Genomic DNA, 20341 nt, shown 5'->3' with positions numbered 1-20341 from the left:
TTTCCTCTGGCCCTTCCAGATAAACACCACATCATCGATGTACCTTTTCCAAAGCACAACGTGATGTGTGAATTCCTCTGTCACAGAATACCTGCTCCTCCTCCCACCACCCTAAGGAACAGATTGGCGAAGGTAGGCGCACATGCAGCGCCCATTGCCGTTCCTTGGGTCTGGAGGTAGAAGCGGGTATCAAAAATGAAATAATTGTGACGAAGAACGAAGAGCAGCGCTTCCAAAATAAATTTCTGTCGCATTGGGCTTTTGTCTTTGTAACGTTCCAAGAAATATTTAACAACGTCACAGCCCACTTGATGTCCTATGCTCGTGTAGAGACTATCAACGTCTACCGTCACCAGAATCTCATCTTGTTCTAGATGTACCCCTTCTAAATCCTTCACTATCTGCATAGTATCTCTCGTATATGAGAACAGATCTAGAACGTAATGTCTTAATTCATTATCCAACCATTGACTCAATCTCTCGGTCAGGCACCCCATAGCGGATACGATGGGCCTGCCCGGTGGAACATTAAGGTCCTTATGGACCTGGGGCAACAAATAAAAAGTTGCCACTTTCGGGTGCCTGACCAAGAGAAAATCCCTCTCCTGAGTGGAGATGGCTCTATCCTGCCATCCTTTATTTAGTGGATTCTGGTATTTTACCAGGAAGTCCTTTGTGGGATCACTCCATTAGTGTCTGTAGCATTGTTTGTTCAATAGCTGTCTCTTAGCTTCTTTAATGTAGGACTCCTGTGGCCAGATAACTATGTTCCCCCCTTTTTCCGACTGTTTAAAAACGTCATCCCATTTATTAAGTTCTTCCAGGGCTAGAAGTTCCTTTTGTGTGATCTTTAAAAACAAACCCTGCCTGACAATTGGTCCATTTCTTTTTTGTAATGTTTGAACTGTACGTTCAATTGTCCAATTTCTCAATGTCCCTAGAAACCATCTCAATGAAAATTTTTACTGGGGGGCAGGATTCAAAAGAGGGCATAGTCTTTGATTTGGATTTCAGTTTAGGATTGGGAATATTCCCAGATTCTTGTCTAATGGAGGTTCCATCCTGGGAGTAATGGCATTCTCCTCTGCCAGTTCTTCCAAAATATGCAGAGTTTCATTTTCCTGTGTACTTTCTCTAGTGTCTATGGGAACCTCCACATTGCGTTCCGTCTCCTTGATCTACAAAAAAATGTTTCTGAACAATTTTCTATCAAACAAGTGCAAATCTTTAATTATCTAAAATTTTTTATGGGGGTTGTGAAGCAGAAATTAAAGCCCTTCTTTAGAAGGTCCTATTTTTTTCTTCCCTCGTGTACCCCAAGTTTGGGCTTGTGCCCCTCTGTTCCCGTATCCCCATTTCTGTCTGTCTCCTAAAAAAAGGTGGCTATTGGCTTCTGTCCCAACACTATTGTTTGTATTAGGCTGGCTGTCACTTGGGCTGGGGCTATCAGTTTCTGCTTCTGTATCACATATGGAAGAGTCACTATATTCTGACCCCGTCTCCCTATTACCCACTTGTCTTGTGGTCTTTTGTATTTTCTTCTAGTTGGATGAGGGTTTGGAGCTCTGATGTCCTACTTATAAATACCTCCTACTTTAAAGTCTCTCTGATCTCGTATGTATTTTCGTCTTTTTTTTTCTTCTTTATTTTATTCTCAATTTTGTTAATTTGTTTAAGAGTGTTTTGAAACTTGACCTCAAATGTTTCCACCTCTTTAAATTTTTTCCAATTCTTTAGAGATAGTTGTTATCTCTGTCTCCAGTTTGCTTATTTTTGTGTTTTGTCCTCTTCAGAATATCCATGAATGACCTTGAACATTCAGTCAACGTTGCCTCCCATCTCTGTTTTAATTCTGGGGTGCTCAGTTCGTATTTGGGCAACAGAGACGCTCTCAGCCCCCTCAGCCCTCACCACGCTTGTGCCTGTTTAACTGATAAATCCTTAAATCGCCTAAATACTGATGTTAACCCCTTAACGCTCTGCGCCGTAGCTCTACGGCGCAGAGGTATAAGGGATGTATGAAGAGGGCTCACGGGCTGAGTCCTCTTCATACAAAGGTGGGGGTTTTTGCAAAATGCATAAAACCCCCACCGCTAATAACCGCGGTCGGTGCTAGCACCGATCGCGGCCATCAACCCCCCCGTTGACTTTGCGACTTTGCCGGCGGCGTTTGAAAGACGGCGGCGCGCGGGCGCCGCCATCTTTTTTTCGATCGCCACGCCCCCGAACGTCATCGGGGGGCGGCGATCGCTTGCCATGGTAGCCTCGTGTCTTCTTTTGACACGAGGCTATCTGGCAGCTGCAGATTCGTTACAATGAGCCAGTGGCTCATTGTAATGAATGTGCTGCAAAAATGCCATATATTGCAATACAGAAGTATTGCAGTATATGGTAGCAGCGATCTGACCATCTAGGGTTAATGTACCCTAGATGGTCTAAAAGATAGTGAAAAAAAAAATAAAAAAAAAAGTTTAAAAAATAAAAAAAATTAATAAAATATTAAAAGTTCAAATCACCCCCCTTTCCCTAGAACGGATATAAAACATAATAAACAGTAAAAATCACAAACATATTAGGTATCGCCGCGTCCCAAAATGCCCGATCTATCAAAATATAAAAACGGTTACGGCCGGCGGTGACCTCCGAGACGGGAAATGGCGCCCAAATGTCCGAAATGCGACTTTTACACCTTTTTACATAACATAAAAAATGAAATAAAAAATGATCAAAATATCGCACAGACCTCAAAATGGAAGCAATGAAAACGTCGCTTCATTTCGCAAAAAATGACACCTCACACATCTCCGTGCGCCAAAGTATGAAAAAGTTATTAGCGTCAGAAGATGGCAAAAATTTTTTTTTCTTTTTTGTACACATTCGTTTAATTTTTGAAAATGTATTAAAACACAATAAAACCTATATAAATTTGGTATCACCGCGATCGCACCGAACCAAAGAATAAAGTAGGCATGTTATTTGGGGCGAAGAGTGAAAGTCGTAAAAACTGAGCCCACAAGAACGTGACGCACGTGACTTTTTTTTTCAATTTTTCCACATTTGGAATTTTTTTTCAGCTACGCAGTACACGGCATGTTAAAATAAATAACATCACGGGAAAGTAAAATTTGTTACGCACAAAATAAGCCCTCACACAGTTGGAGAGCGAGAAATCGGCCGAAAAACCCTGCGTCCTTAAGGGGTTAAGTCATTGGGGCACATTTACTTACCCGGCCCATTCGCGATCCAGCAGCGCGTTCTCTGCACAGGATTCGGGTCCGGCTGGGATTTAAGATGGTAGTTTCTCCGCCGTCCACCAGGTGGCGCTGCAGCGCCGAAAATAATCTTAACGCCCCGGAATGCACCATCCCATAGAAGGTGAAGGTGAGCGCTCCCCAAGCGACACATTTGCGGTTTTTAAATGCGGCGTTTTTTCCGAATACGTCGGGTTTTCGTTCGGCCACGCCCCCCCGATTTCTGTCGCGCGCATGCCGGCCCCGATGCGCCACAATCCGATCGCGTGCGCCAAAAACCCGGGGCAATTCATGTACAAGCGGCGCAAATCGGAAATATTCGGGTAACACGTCGGGAAAACGCGAATCGGGCCCTTAGTAAATGACCCCCATTGTCTTTTTCTTCCTCCTTACTCTCTACTTGAAAGAGATTCTCCACTGCTGTCTGTTTACTAAAACGTTCTTTCAGTGTATCTGTTATGTTTAGACTGGCCATATGTTCACTCTCATTAATTTCTGAACACTAAAATGTGTCCACCAGGACACCAGGGGTTAAATTGAAGCATGTATAGTGTTCCAATTAGCGAACACTCACGGTGTGCACCACACACGGATATATTTTGCAAACTTTAAGATACTGTATACATCTGCATTAGTGATCTTTGTCACCTACTCTCTCTCTCCTCCCTCATTAATGTACTTTAGAATAGCCCCTAGTAGGCATTAGAGATGAGCGAGCATACTCATCCGAGCTTGATGGTCGTTCGAGCATTAGCGTACTCTCAACTGTTCGGTGCTCAGACCAGTATTTTGCACGCTCAAGAAAATGGCATCTCACGGCGTTTAGATTTTTGGGGGCCAGAAACCGAGCCAATCACAAGCCAGGAGACTCTGCAGTACACCCAGCATCACGTGGTACACTTGCATTTCGATAGCAGTGGTTGGCTGGCCTGATCAGGTGACCCTGGAATATACTAGCCGCTGCCCGGATCATTCTCTGGATGCCATTAGGGAGAGAGCTGCTGCTGGTCAGAGATAGCTTTAGGCTGTTCTAGTAGATTACTGTTAGGCAGGAGTGATTCTCCAAGAAACCACAAGCCCTTGTTAGGGCTACATTAGCGTTTTTCAAAAGTTAAAGTGACACATTCAGTCACAGCACAAAATCCTTTTGTGTGCTGTCAGTGTAGGTTAGAAACTAGCCATAGCAATCATCTTCTGTGGTTACTGTCTGATTTTCTTCTGCACATTTTGTTCTAGTAAAAAAAAACACAAAAAACAAAAAAAAAATTACAGTTTATATTTCTGTTTTGTCTATATAATAGACTTTAATTTTGAAAATGTTGAACCCGAGGGCTAGTGGTAGAGGACGAGGGTGTGGGCATGGGCATCCAATTACTGCAGTGGTCAGAGGCCGTGGTCCTGGGCGGTGTGAGACACCACCTGCTGATGAGGGAGCAGGGGAACGCCGCAGAGCTACACTCACTAGCTTCATGTCTCAAGTTACTGGGAGGCCAGAACAGTGCGAACAGGTGATGTCGTGGATTACGGACAATGCTTCAACTAAGGTGACAGACCCAAGCTGGGTTGATAGGCCGGGTGAAGACAGTGCTTCTGAGACAGAGGCGAGTCCTATATGAGAACAGGTTGGGAGAGGCAGGGCCAGAGCTGGTGCATCAGCACCAAATGTTTCATGTAGTGAAGCTCCCGTGGCGAGGGCTAGATTTTCTGAAGTCTGGAGGTTCTTTAACCCCTTAGCGCTCTGCGCCGTAGCTGTACTGCGCTGAGTCCCGCGAATAGCGCTCAGCGCAGTACAGCTACTGCGCAGAGACGATGCCGGTTCGGCGCTGTATAGCAGCCGAACCGGCATCGTTAGCCGCGGGATTTCAACGGTAATCTACCGTTGACATCCCCGGCTAACACCCGCGGGCGGAGTGGGCTCCGATCGCGGGTGTTTAACCCGTTAAATGCCGCGGTCAACGCGACCGCGGCATTTAACCTGCCTTCTGGGGGTCTTTACCCCACGATCGGCCCCCCCGCACCGTTTTCGGGGGGGCCGATCGCTGTTTTGGCACCTCTGGGGTCCGATCGGGACCCCAGAGAAGCCTGGAGGGTTTACCTTTAAGATGGCGTCTGTGACGTCATCTTAAAGGCAAAGTGTCAGTCTATGCATCTGCATAGGCTGGCACTGATAATACCCTGCAATACATTAGTATTGCAGAGTATTATCAAGAACAAGCAATCAGATGATTGCTTGTTCATATCCCATGGTGGATCATGTAAAAAAATGTAAAAAAAAATGTTTTTCAATAAAAAATTACTTTATAAATCACTAAAAATGCCCCTAAGCCCCAAAACATATAAAGAGACATATAACACTCAAAAAAGTCTAAATCATAACACAAACCCCACATATATAGTATCACCGCGTCCGTAACAATCCATAGAATAAAACTAAATAACTATTGAACCCATATGATGAACGCCGTAAAAAAAAAACGTTAAAAAACCGCCAAAAATTATGATTTTTACCTATTATATCCCACTAAAAATGCAATAAAAAGTGATCAACAAAACATACGTACTCCAGAATGATATTGTTGCAAAGAACAACATGTCCCGCAAAAAACAAGCCATCAACCAGCTCTGTAGCCAAAAACGTAACAATGTTATGCCACTTGGAAGACGGCGATGCAAAAATTATAGATTTTTCCCCACATTAGGGTTTTATTTGGCAAATTTAGTAAAACATAAGAAAAAATATTCATGTCTGGTATCCCCGTAATCGTATCGACCCATAGAATAAAGATAACAGGATTATTAGGCTATACGGTGAACACAAAAAAAAAAAAAGTAAAAAATCCAGTACAGAATTGATGCTTTTCTACTCATGACCTCAAAAAAAGTTCCAAAATTTTCAACAATAGGTGATACCAACCCCAAAATGGTAACACTGGAAAAAGCATCTCGTCCCGCAAAAAAAATGCCATCACATGACCCAATAACGAAAAAGCAAAAATTTTATAGCCTTCGAAATGGGGCAACGAGAAAACTAAAATCCTGGCAGCTGCAGGGCGCTCCTTCCCTTCTGCGCCTTGCTGTGCCCCCATAACACAAGTAATGTCCACATGTGGGGGGTCGCTGCACTCAGGAGAAATTGTAGAACAAATTTTATGGTGAGTTTTCTCTTTTTATCTTTTGGAAATGTGTAAATTTTAGGGCTAGATGAACGTATAACCGACAAAATTTGACCATTCTAAATTTCACCGCCATTTTGATTCAATTACTATGAAGATCTCAAGGGGTTAACAATCTTTGTAAATGCTGTTTCTGATAGCTTGAGGGGTGCAGATTTGAAAATGGGTTGGTTATATAGGGGGGTTTGTTGCTAAATATGTAAAATTTGATTTCAAACAGTATTTATCCCCAAAATAGTCAATTCCGAAAATACGGAAAATCGCTATTCGATTTGTAGGCCGCGTGACGTCAAAATAAATTATCCAAACATTTCAAAAATTATGAAAATGTAAAGTAGACAAATGGGAAATGTTATTCAGCAAGTTATTTAGGTGGTGAATTTATCTGCCTGAAAACGCGGTGATTTTGAATTTCGAAAATGGCAAATTTTTCTAAAAATTCATCATTTTTTTTCTTTTTTTTGTAAATAAACGCAAAACGTATCAGCCAAAATTTACCACTAAAATGAAGTACAACATGTGGGGAAAAAACAATCTCAGAATCGCTTTGATAAGTAACAGTGTTCAAAAGTTATAACCATATAAAGAGACGCAGGTCAAATTTCAAAAAAAAGTTGCGAGCCTTAACCTGCAAACAGGCTGCGTCCTTAAGGGGTTAAAGAAACAGTTGATGACCGACGGACTGTGGAGTGCAACCTGTGCCACACCAGGATCAGCAGGGGTTCCACCACTACTAGCTTAACCACCACCAGAATGCGCAGGCATATGAATGCTAAACACCCCACTCAATGGAACCAAGGCCATTCACCTCTGGCCGGGCACACCACTGCTCCTTCCCTTGTGTCATTTTGTACCTCTGCTAGTCATCCCCCTGCTCAGGACCCCGGCACAAACACCTCCCGCGCGAAAACTACACCTTCGCCTCCACAATCCTCTACAGCGCCCAAGCCCCAGCCCTCAACGTCCATATCTCCAAATTACTGAGCCTGGAGATGCTGCCCTATAGGATGGTAGAGACTGAGGCCTTTTCGCAACCTCATGGCGGTGGCCGCCCCTCAGTATTAGGTCCCCAACCGCCACTACTTTTCCCGATGTGCCGTCCCAGCCCTGGACCAGCACGTGTCAGACAACATGATCCGTGCCTTGACCAACGCCATTTCTGACAAGGTCCACCTAACCACGGACATGTGGACGAGTGCTGCCGGGCAGGGCCACTATATGTCACTGATTGCACATTGGGTTAACTTGGTGGAGGCTGGGGCTGTGTCTGACCCTGGGGCCGCTCATATACTGCCGTCGCCGAGGATTGCGGGGCCAACCTCGGTCACGGTCTTTAAGGCCTACTATGCCTTATCCTCCTTCCACCCCTCCACCACCACCTCCTCCGAATTAACATCCGTGGGCATGGCGCCATCCGTCAGTAGCTCTAGGCACAGCAGTGCCGCCGCTAAGCGATAGCAGGCGGTGCTCAAATCTGTCTGATTTGCTCACGAAGGTGCGCCACATCTGTGCGCATTTCAGAAAGTCAATAACAGATGCCACAAATTCCACAGATGCCACAAATTCCACTCTCAGCGCAGCGCCACCTCCAACTGCCCGCTCACTGTTGTGCGACGTGCCCACGAGGTGGAATTCCACATTAACCATGTTATCCAGAGTTTACCAGCAGCGCAGAGCGATTGTAGACTGCCAGATGTCAACTTCCACCAGAACTGGTAGTCAGGTCAGTCAGCTTCCTCAAGTCTACAATGAGGAGTGGACGTGGATGTCTGATATCTGTCAGGTGCTGAGTAACTTTGAGGAGTCAACACAGATGGTCAGTGGCGATGCCGCCATCATCAGCCTCACCATCCCGCTGCTTGGCCTGTTGAAAAACTCTCTGGTCAGCATAAATTCGTAAGCTTTGCGCTCGTCACAAGAAACGGGGTAAAAAATATTGCCTTGTTGATAGCCGGAGCACTCTCTGGTCTGTTTCCATTTGGGGTATGTCGCTCCGCATGCCGTCCCCTATAGTGTCAGGGTCAATTATTGGGTGTTTTAGATGCTATCTCGCCTCACTCGGTCACTCTGTCATCGCCATGTTGTTGCCCATAATTTTGGCATAATGGTGCGATTAGGCTGCCTCAGAGGCATCCATGCATGCTGCCCCTGCTGTTTCCTGTCCATTTTCATGGTGTTTCCATCATTTTCTGAGGTTTCCAGGTTTTTGTCCAAGCTTCCCTGTGCAGAGCCTTGGTCCCCTTGAAAAATGCTCGAGTCTCCCATTGACTTCAATGGGGTTCGTTATTCAAAACGAGCACTCGAGCATTTTAGTGCTTGCTCATCTCTAGTGGGCATACATGTTTTGGTTCACCAAAAATGGACCCTATTAACCCCTTCCGGGGCCGAGCCCTCTCCATAGCCGGTAAGTCTTTGCTGCATATTGCTAGCACCGATCGCGGGTGTTTTCTCCGCGATCGCCGCCGGCAATGCTGCCAGCGGCTTCAAAGAGATGGCGCCGCATGGGCGCCGCCATCTTATCGTGGATCGCTGCTCCCCGATGACGTCACGGGGAGCGGCGATCCGTCGTCATGGTAACCTCGGGTGTTCCGAACACCCGAGGCTACTTCGTTTTAACCCATGCATTACAATGTGCTAATTGCACATTGTAATGCATGGGGAGTAAAATCCACATATACTGCCATACTGTAGTATGGCAGTATATGATAGGATCGATCAGAGTTAGAGTACCCTAGGGAGTCTGAAAAATAGTAAAAGTAAAAATAAAAAAAAGTTAAAAAAAAAAAATAATAAAAATACAAATCACCCCCCTTTCCCTAGAACTGATATAAAAATAAATAAACAGTAAAAATCATAAACACATTAGGTATCACCGCGTCCGAAAATACCCGATCTATCAAAATATGATAATGTTTTTTCACTATGTTTAACCCCGTAACAGAAAATAGCGTCCGAAGTCGAAAGTGGCATTTTTTTGCCATTTTGAAAAATATAAAAAAATTAATAAAAAGTGATCAAAAGGTCACACAGTTCCAAAAATTATAGTAATGAAAACGGCATCAAAATTCGCAAAAAATTAAACTATCCACAGCTCCGTACACCAAAGTATGAAAAAGTTATTGGCCCCAGAAGATGGCAAAATAAAAAAAAAATATTTTGTGCAGGAGGTTTTAATTTTTTTAAATGTATGAAAACATTATAAAACCTATACAAATTTGGTATCCACGTGTTCGCACCGACCCAAAGAATAAAGTAGACATGTCATTTGGGACGCAGAGTGAAAGCTGTAAAATCCAAGCCCACAAGAAAACGTCACAAATGTGGTTTTTCACCATTTTCACTGCATTTGGAATTTTTTTCCCGCTTCCCAGTACACGCCATAGAATATTAAATACCGTCACTATGAAGTGCAATTTGTTACGCAGAAAATAAGCCATAACACAGCTCTTTATGTGGAAAAATAAAAAAGTTATAGATTTTTGAAGTTGGTGAGTGAAAAATGGAAGTGAAAAAACTAAAAAAGGCCAAGTCGTTAAGGGGTTAAATTAGGTTGCGTTATACTACGCAAAATAAATACATGGGCAGTGAGAGGCAGGTCTGCTTAATCCACCTCATAGTGGCTTTTAATTCTCTACTTCTAGTTGGTAAAGTGGGAAGAAGAGTTCTTGGTTATATGCACTTCATAAAAATAACCATATCATGTATTAAAGAAAGATGCTGATACCCACTACCTCTCCTAGCTGTGGTCTGGTATTACATTACTAAAAAGTACAGAAAATACCATACTGTATTTATTCAATACAGTATTGTTATGCTTACTAACTGGCCTTTTCTTGGAGTTATGCATTTTAAAAATCGCAAGTTTAATAAAGGAGACTAATTACACGACGTGTAAACATAACAACGACGTAACAGTATTACTATATAAGCATGAATTGATACACTCTCAATATTATGCTACCAATCACACTAAACCACTATTGTTACGGTATTGGCTAACTAAGTTGTCAATCTAAAATTCTCGGAAAAAAAAGGCACCTGAACCGGGCGCCTTTGCCCTTAGAAGAAGCCAGGGAGACCCGGCGAAACACGTGTCGGGACACTTATTTTTTTATCCTTAGTCACAGTATAGGGATACAAACACTTAGGGACAGCCGTAGTGTTAATACTTACCGTATTTTCCGGACTATAAGGCGCACTTAAAAGCATTGGATTTCCGTGGAAATCCAAAGTGCGCCTTATAGTCCGGTGCGCCCTATGTATGGCGCTGGGCACAGGGCAGCGGACCATACTTACATAGGTCCCCGCTACCGGAGATCTCCAGCGGGAGATCTGCTGTCTCCGGTAGCGGGGACCTATGTAAGTATGGTCCGCTGCCCTCCTCCACCTCCCCCTCACCTTCTCCGCTCACCTTTCCCGCGTTCCCCGTCGCGTCTCGTCGCCGCGTCCCGTCGCCGCGTCACGTCGGGTCTCCGCCACGCCCCCGGCCGCCGGACCCCGCGCCTTATAGTCCGATGCGCCTTATATATGTAATTATTACATATATAAGGCGCATCGGACTAATGCGCCTTATAGTCCGGTGCGCCCTATAGGGCAGAAAATACGGTAATCTGGCAAAGTTCTTCAATAAGTACACGGACTATTAGAATACTAGACAGTGGACAGACTCAGCGTCGTGGGTGCACGCTAGCAGAGACAAGTCCACTCGTGCTGCTTCAGCGAGAGGCGACGCGGTGTACACTGTTCTCAGCCATGATCGCGCTACCAAGTTACAAGTTAGTGTGCTTCCATAAAGATAGGAGACGCGGTTTATCAGATATTTCATTGCGGTCTCTCCTCAGAGTGACAGCTAGCATAAGTACAATACTGTGCTGCACTGCACAGCAACAACGCTAAATGTACACTATGATCTGTTAACCTCAAGACTGCTGTCCCTAATCCCCACAGCAGATTAGTGTGGGACTGATACAGATCTCAGGAGGGCAATAATAAATTGAAAGGGTACCCCTACCTGTGTTAAAATCCCAGGGTGTTACTACATAACCCATGTGACAAGGATAAAGTACGGCAGCTAAAATCACTGCCATACTAGAACTTTTTACGCATTAGTATGAGAATACACTCAAGATTTTAATGAATGAATTAAAGTTAATTTTTACTATTACACTCATCTGTTTTCCTAATCTTCTTCTCTCTCCCCATGCCCCCCTCTTTGTTTGGTCACAAGGTCCTCTTTAAAGTAAATCTATCATAAAAATAAAAAATCTACTTTTAAAATTATGCTATCCCCTCTGTGATCTGTCCATACCTGCTCCTCCCTGCTCCCTCAACACTTGTGCAGTGAGCAGGATGTGCAGAATAAGGGCGCAGAGAAACCGTTTTACTTAATGAATTACTGTATCTACTATATTTATAACTAGCTGTAGCTCCCGGCATTTTCCCCGAGATGGTAGAAAACTGCTCTTGGCTATAACAAAATATGAGTTAACAAAAAATATTTTTATGTATCCATGTCTCTCTCTTACTGTCTCTGTTTCTGTCTCCGGTTTTCTCTGACTGTCTCTGTTTCTAACCAAATCTCTCTCTGACTGTCTGTATCCTTCTCTGTCTGTGACTATCTCTGACCATCTCTGTGTTTTGTCTCTGTCTTTGTCTGTGATTTATCAAAAGTATCTGAGAGAAGAACTGTTGTAGTTGCCAATGGCAACCAAACAGCGCTCAAGTTTCATTTTCATTTATAAAATTACAGCTGATCTCTGATTGTTCTAGTTGGCCATGGAAACCAATCTTTCCTCAGACCTATATGATAAATCCCACCATATCTCTGTATCCCTGTTCCTATTAGCTCCCATATAAGCTGTCTTATACTCATTGCCTATAGTAACCAAAGCTCATAGCTTATATTAATGACCTGTGGCAAAACCGCAACCAATCACGGCTCAGCAGCAGCCAGCAGCAGACAATGGCTCCTGTATATGGTGGTTATTAAGTTTATTTTGGGGTAAAAATTTTGGCTCAAACTGGTTTATGAGATTCCCTGAGTTGCAGAGAGCGGCTGAGCAAAATTTGGTGATTGTAAATGCATCGGCGCAGATTCCTTTGGTGGAAATGGAAACTCAAAAATGTCAAAGGGCCTCAGTGGGAAGAAGTTGAAGGTGCTCTTGGTGTTCAGACGCAGTTATTTACATTTAACATCTACATTTTAATCTACAGTTTAAATCCATCTACTGCAGAATTTTAACAGATTTAAGTTTAGAATTCACAAAATGCTAAATTTGATCATTTTAAGTGTAAATTCAGGTTATGCAGAATTTACACAATTTTAAGATTAAACTCAGATAATGTGGATTATGTCAATTTTCGCATTACAGGAATTTGAACTAGAAATTGTCGAATTCTGCATTCTGTCAATTTCAAGTTTAAATTTGGGTACTGCAAAATTTGAAAATTTAAGTTTAATTTCAAATTAATACAGAATTCAATGATTTTAAGCTAATATTCAGGTAAAGTGCGATTTCACTATCTACCAACATATTCAGATGATGGCAAAGCTAAGTCATTTGAGATCCATGGCTGGTTCTTAATGAATATGAGGATATCCATGTTGGCTTGGCATAGGCAGATCCTGTCATCAGTGATGACCACACCGGTGGTGCTGAACACGCACACTTGCTGCATGCCAGGAAAGGATGGCACCAGCAAAGCACATAGGGAAAGCTTGCATCACCTGTCAAATTTTCCAACCTAGAAATTGAATGGGAAGGAGCCATCTTTCAGTACCAGTAGATGTGGGAACAGATAATCTTCCACCATGCTAGTCACAGTCTGCCTCCTGGTTCTATGTAATGTATCTGAAGGTAGCAGAGTTTGGGGAGAATTGAACATGGTGTTCCTCTTAGTAGCCATCCTCCCAAAGTGGTTGTGGTGTTCTGGTTGCATTGGATGCCTCTTCTCCGTGCTGCCACTGAACTCTAAATTTTGGATGGGAACTCCACCAGTCGTGCCTGCACCAATTCACACTTGTATTCCCTCATTTTTGTCTCATGCTCTACTAGTGGAATTAAGGATGCTGGTGATTATCCGAGCAACCTGGATGTTGTTGTGCAAGCATTGGAACATATAATGGCTCATGTGGCCAGGCAGCCACGTTCCATTGATGCCAGCTGCTGCAGGTGTCGCACTGCTGTGGACATCCTTGATGATGGTGTTGCTGATGGTGGTAGAGGTGGTGGTGTCAAATCCACCCTTATCAAGGAGACCGGTAACCTGGTCACTCGGAAGGCAGTTGTAAAGGCTAAGCAGCATTAAGAACCTGTGTCTGCTGGCTTTTTCGGTGCCTCATCTACTACAGCTCATGCTTACTTTGCAAATGTCTGGTCAAACATTAGATGCTTAGATTGTTAACACTTTGGGGACAGGTTTATTAACCTAGTGAAATGTATGTATGCAGCCCCGAGGGCGAGGATACGGGTGGGGGATAGAGAATCAGATATGTTCTCACTATCTAGAGGTACCAAACAAGGATGCCCGCTGTCTCCCTTGTTATTTGCCCTATACATCGAGCCGCTCGCACTTAAAATCAGAATTGAGAAGGGGGAGGCGCAAGGACAAGGTCTGCTTTTATGCAGATGATGTAATCATGTACGTACACAATTCCCCCAGGTCCATTCCCAGGGCTATTCAGATAGTAGAAGGATTTGGCAAGTGGGCAGGCTTAAAGATCAACTGGAATAAATCCAGCCTGATGCGTCTGGATGACGAAGCCAGGATAAGGGGTAGTGATGAGAGCGGACTGGCCTGTACGGATAACTTTTGCTATTTAGGTATAAAGATCTCTAACAATTTAAAGGAATTTTATAGACAAAACCTAGACCCGTTAATAGAACTTCTTAAAAGCAGAACAGGATGTTGGAAGGGACTACCCCTAAAAATAGGACTAATTAAGATGATTCTCCTCCCCCAGACATTGTATGTACTAGCCGCATCGCCGATTTGGTTGGAGGACTCTTTCTTCCATCTAATAGAATCAATATTAAACAAACTCATCTGGGGAAGGAAAAGAGTCCGGATTAAAATGGAGCATTTGTATGGACCAGTGGGGGAAGGAGGGCTTGGTCTCCCCTTCTTCCAAGGGTACTACCTAGCCAACCAAACGGACAGGCTGGTGAACTGGAAAAATGACTATATGTTAGTTAAATTGGTCCATATATCAAATGGACAAACTGAGTCTATTATCGAGCTGCTGGAGAGTTCCCTTTTGAGACAGTTGCCCTATAAAGGATGGATACTAGTGAAAACTGTGGTTAAGTCATGGAAGCGCTTCAAAAAGATACCGCAAATTGAGGGCTTCTTGCAAGAAACCCCACTATGCTGTAATCCACATTTCACAGAACTTAGGAGGATACCGGATAGGAATTTTTGGTGGAGGTTAGGGCTAAGATATGTGTCTCAATTAATGAAGGGAGGTCAGATGCTGTCCTTCTTGGAGCTTAAAAGAATTTATGGGTTGAAGGTGGGTGACTGAATTTGATATTACCAACTATCACATGCTATTAAGGGTAATTCACACTTGTCTCACATTCACGGGGAATGCCTAAGTTTAATTAGGGAAGCAACGAATCACAGTAAAATGATGTCAAAGATATATAAGTTCATACGAAATAGTTTCACAGAGACAAGGGTCCACTGGTATAGGAAGATATCGGAGATAGTGGTTGGTGAGATGAGTGAATCAGAATGGGGTAGTATACACAGAAACACTAAGATTGGATCTATTAACTGGAATCATAGATTAATACACATTTTTTTTATTTACCAAATATATTACACTCCACTGGTATTAAACAAAATGAATATAAGAAGCGATTCCATATGTTGGAAATGCTCGTCAATAGGTGCAGATTTCCTTCATCTGGCTTGGCAATGCCCAGGTAATCTTAATTTTTGGAGAGAGGTCTTTCAACAAATCTCGGACATGTTGCAAATTGACTTGGCTCCATCTATTCAGAGTGCGGTGTTGGGTATGGTAAAAGACAGGGATGGGGCGAATGGATGCAAGAATCTCATTGTTAAACCGCTCAATATTGCACTTGTATCTATAGCTCGGAAATGGGGAACAAGTGAGTACCCCTCGGTGGACGTTTGGTTCAAGCTTTCCCTACAAGTAAAAACCTATGAAGAACTATGGTTTAGAAAAAGTAGGAATGGGGAAAAATATATCAAAATTCAAGAAAAATGGCAGGGAAATGAGTAGCAGTTGTGGGGAGGGGTTCCCCCCTTCTCCCCTTGTTGTTTCTCCTTTTTTTTTTTTTTTTTTTTTTTTTTTTCCTTCTTTTCTCTTCTGCCGGGGAACCAGCGGGGTGGGAGTGGGGTAGGGTATGAAGGCAGTAGAGTTATAACTTTGGTTACTTGTATGGAGTACTTTTGTGGGACAACCTGTGAAGAATTTCTATAAGGGTTCAACTGATTAAGGAGGGCCCGAAGAATCGTACTTTCTTTCTTTTTTTGTCTTTTGTAGGTGTCAGTAAATAAGAGAGTACTTGAACTAGAGGGAAGTATTAGTACCCTATAGTTTACTGACAAGATTTCTTTTTATATGGAAATTGCAAAGTGAATTACTGAAATCGAAAATGTTCCTACATACTGTGTTAACTCCTGACTTCTTTTGACAATAAAAAGTTAAAAAAAAACAAAAAAACAAAAAAAAACCTACGGATTATAGCGTATGCAGCACTAACCTATCAAGTTAGCTTAAACTCCCCTCTACTGCCCAAATGGATTGTAAGATTTAAAGGAGCACTTTGCTGAAATCAGTGCAAACTGGACTATGTGCAGTTTGCCTCGGTATTGTGTAGAGGGTGCCAGATTCATGATTTGTAGTGCCCGTTCTTCATGTATAGTGGATCAACTTTTTTTTTTCGTGCACCCCTTCCCGACATATGACGAGTACTGCATCGCGGGAGGTGCGTTCCCGCAAAATGCAGTATTATTACGTCATGCTTCTGCGGGTGTCAGAAGCTGCGGGTGTCAGCTATATATTGTAGCCGACACCTGCTTCTAACACCCGATCTCCGATCGCAGGTGTTAACCCCTGACAGGCCGGGGATGCGCGATCTTCCTCCGTGTGTCCTCCTCAGTGCACAGCATGCTCAGTGTGTTACATTACACTGTGTAGTGTGAAGAAGAGCTTGAACAAGCGATCGAACGGTGTACCAACCCCAAAAAATACGAAAAGAAAGTAAGCTAATGACCCACTAAAATGAAGTATTTGTAAAGTGCATCTCATGTCGCAAAAAATAAGCCCTTACATGTCCAAATTGCCAAAAAAATAAAGATTGTATAGCCAATAATTCTGCTTTGAATGGCGCAGCTTCCCTTCGATGCCCGGGCGTGTGCCCATACAGCAGGTTACCACCACATTTGGGTATTGTTATATGCGGGAGGGATATATTTATATATCAAAAAGCACAAACAAGTGCTAGCATACCAGAAGAACCACCCCGCCCACCCGCCGACGGTAGCAGATAATAAGATAAAAAAGAGGAGCAGTAGTTAAATAAATAGGCCAAAATATGTAGTGGTATGATGCAGAGAAAAGATGCAGAAGAGGAATATCATCTTTATCATAAGGTCGAAACGTCACAATGAGCCTATAATGGGTGTTAACCTAATATACACCAAAAACATAAACGGTTGTGTCCCTAGATATATATATATTTACCTCCTAAATGTAACCAATCATGTACCGGGGGGTTGGGGGGGAGGAGTCCCCACGCATAATCACCACGCATAATCGCCTTTGTGAACAGGCTTCCTCAGGGAAAATATTTTGCCAGCAATCACAAATTATTAGTAGTAGTAACTTGCCCCAAGAGCAGACGCAGAGCCCGTGCAAGTCCATATCGGTGTGCGTTTCACAATACCAAAACTACCTAGCTTATTGCTAGGTAGTTTTGGTATTGTGAAACGCACATGCATAGTAGTAATCGACCTTATCAGAGCGTGTCAAACGCCAGAAAATAGATAAGGGAAATGCAATAGTGCCAACGATAGTCTAAGGCAGTGCTAGCTTGGATACAATGTATGCGTATTCATTAATTGTCACAACAGCAAATTTTTCGGCGATAACCATAGTACAAACCTATGACTATCCTATCAAAGTGATTAGAATTTAGAAGTTATAATTTCAGAAAAAATTTGATTCGTCACGAAGTCGAAGTTTACAATGATACATGGGAACTAAGTTTTTTTTTTCCTCCCTTATTACCAAAATGGGTGCGAGTACAACGTGTTTCATGGGGCAGAGAACTCTGGGAAAGAGAAAGGAACACCCTCGATTACATGTGCAGACCTGTAAGCCTATGAGCAACCAGCAGGCTTATGTGATGTCACAGAGACTATAAAAGAGGCAGCCATTTTCTAATCTCGGCACTTCACATTGCATGTGCTGCCTGTAGCGTCCATCTGCTTCTACTGTACTGTGATTGTGTGATTTTTGCTCTAAGGGTGTCCGTTTTGGGGATATGCATACCCCAAAAAGCAGTTCTTTTTTTATTGCTGAAGTGAATAGGAAGAAATCGTTTTGAAATCCACATACTTTCTGTACTGATTTGTGCTTCAATCGCAGGGTGTAAGTTCTTGTGCTTCTGTATACCCCAAATAGCTGGTCTTTTTTGTTGCTAAAGTGAATAGGAAGAAATCGGTGTGAAACCCACATATTTTCTCTACTCATTTGTGCTGCAATCCCAGTGTGTCCGTTGTGGGGTATCTGTATAACGCAAATTCCAATACTTTTTTTGTTCCTAAAGTTGAGAGCAACAAATAAGTGTCAAAACCACCTAGTTGATTAACCACTATGTTAGATAGAAAGGTGGCAGCTGGAGCAGGCAGAGGTTGCAGCACATAAAGGGGACGCTGCAGCAGGGGTGACTCTGTGAGGCCACAACTGCAGTTGTCATCTAGCAGCAGTGTGTTGATGAACAACCCAAAGGTTGATGAGTGGTTGGTTAGGTCACCCAATTCCTCAAATATAACATCTAACAACCCCAGCCAAGAGTCTGTGGGTTCGTCATTGACAACAACAATTAGTTGGCATGGCCCAGGAGCATGTCAGCGACCCTCTGTTCTGTTCATTCCCCTCAGCCAGAAAGCTACTAGGTGGTCTTGCCTGGTGGTCTTGCTACTAGGTGGTCTTGACGAAGCGTTTGAGGACAGTCAGCAGCTGCTTGGCAGTGAAGAGATGGGGCAGACATCCTCTGCTTCGTGCAGTAGGCAGGATGTGCATATGGACAGCGTTGAGGAATATAGCAGTGACAGAAAAATGCAAATTGACGATGTTGTAGCCGATCAAACTTGGGAGCCAGGTGTAGCAAGGTATTTTTATCATCGTCGGACGAAGAGAGTGTCAGCTTGCGCATTAGGCAGCAGGTCGCTACTGTGGCCGTGAATAATCATGTTAGCAGCAGTGTGAGCATGGGAGCCAAACGACCACGGCCAAATGGCCACTTCAGAGGTCCAAGTACGCAGTGGTACAGGGGCTCAGCGAAGCAGTGGAATTAGTAGTCGCTCAGTGCAGTAGGCAGTAAAATCACCACCTCAGCAGTATGGCAGTTTTTGTTAAGACACCATAGGAGCACAGCGTGTGTATATGTCAAATCTGCAGGCAGAAAGTGCAGCGTGGCCAGGGAGCTAACGTTGGCACCACGGCCCTGTATCAACACATGCAGCGTCACCATCCAATGGCCTGGGAGAGACATTGAACAGATGTGGAGGCCCATCCTGCCGCCGGAGCAACAGCAGCAGCAGCACCTAGTGGCTCACATGCCATTTCAGCCAGTCAAGGCAACAGCACCTCTGCCGAAGGGAGCTATTTTTCTTTGATATCATCTCCCGGTCCAGATGCTCCTGCTCCTAGCTATGCATAGTGCCAGCAGTTGTTGAAAGAGGTTATTACAAAGAGACAACTATATGCGTCCAGCCATCCTAAGGTGCAGAAGCTGACTGTGCTCTTGTCCCAGTTGTTGTCTTTTCCAAAAAGGCACTGCCAGCCCTACACCAATAAGCACAACAGAAGGTGGGCCAGTCCTTGAGTTTATCAGTTTCTTCCAAGGTGCATGGCAGCGCGGATGTGTGGAGCTGTAACTACCATTGCATGTCCCTTACAGCCCTGACATTACATGTCCCTTGGGTGAATGTGCTTCCCGCCCAGCCACACCAACAACTTCCAGAAGAGACGCCGCTTTCTCCTTCACCTTGTCAAACTGGTGCTACTGCGCCAGTGTCCACCTCTTCCTCCTTCATCGCCACCACCTCAGCCTCCCCATTGCTCCCCATTGCAGGGCATAGCGGTGTCACGCAGTTCTACACCTGGTTTGCCTGGGTGAACGAAGTCACACAAGGGAGGAACTGCTCCGCGTCATGCAACAAGAAATCAATGTGTGGCTTTCTCTGCGACAACTAAAAATCAGAACCATGGTGACAGACAACGGGAGGAACATGGTGTCCGCACTTCATCGAGGAGGGATGGCCCATACGCCCTGCATGGCTTACGTGTTTAATCTGGTTGTCAACCCACCCATCTGCAAGACATTCTAGCAATGGCCAGGAAACTGTGCACGCACTTCAGCCATTCTTACAAAGCCAAGCACACCCTCCTCGAGTTGCAGCGTCAGAACGGCCTACCCCAACATAGTCTGATGCGATGTTTCCACCCGTTGGAATTCCAGCCTCGATATGTTAGACCACCTGTATGAACAGAGAAAAGCCATTAATGATTTTTTGATGATGTAAGCGGAACAGAGTACTCCCCTGTGTAACCTTGATGTCAGCCACTGGCAGCTCATGCGTGACAACTGCCGTTTGCTCAGGCCCTTTGAAGATGCCACGTTATTTGTAAGTCGCCAGTACTGCGGGATGAAT

The 20341-nt window shown here is 43.9% G+C and overlaps 1 protein-coding gene across 8 annotated transcripts in view; it reads left to right on the top strand.

The window, feature by feature from the left end:
- LOC140104934 (L-selectin-like) overlaps positions 1-20341 on the top strand; it is a 267146-nt gene that overhangs the window by 63209 nt on the left and 183596 nt on the right. The window lies entirely within an intron of this gene.

The sequence above is a fragment of the Engystomops pustulosus genome, chromosome 10 (assembly GCF_040894005.1).
Source record: "Engystomops pustulosus chromosome 10, aEngPut4.maternal, whole genome shotgun sequence".
NCBI lineage: Eukaryota > Metazoa > Chordata > Amphibia > Anura > Leptodactylidae > Engystomops > Engystomops pustulosus.
Note: the sequence above shows the minus strand (reverse complement) of the source record. Positions and strands in the feature narration are given on the sequence as shown.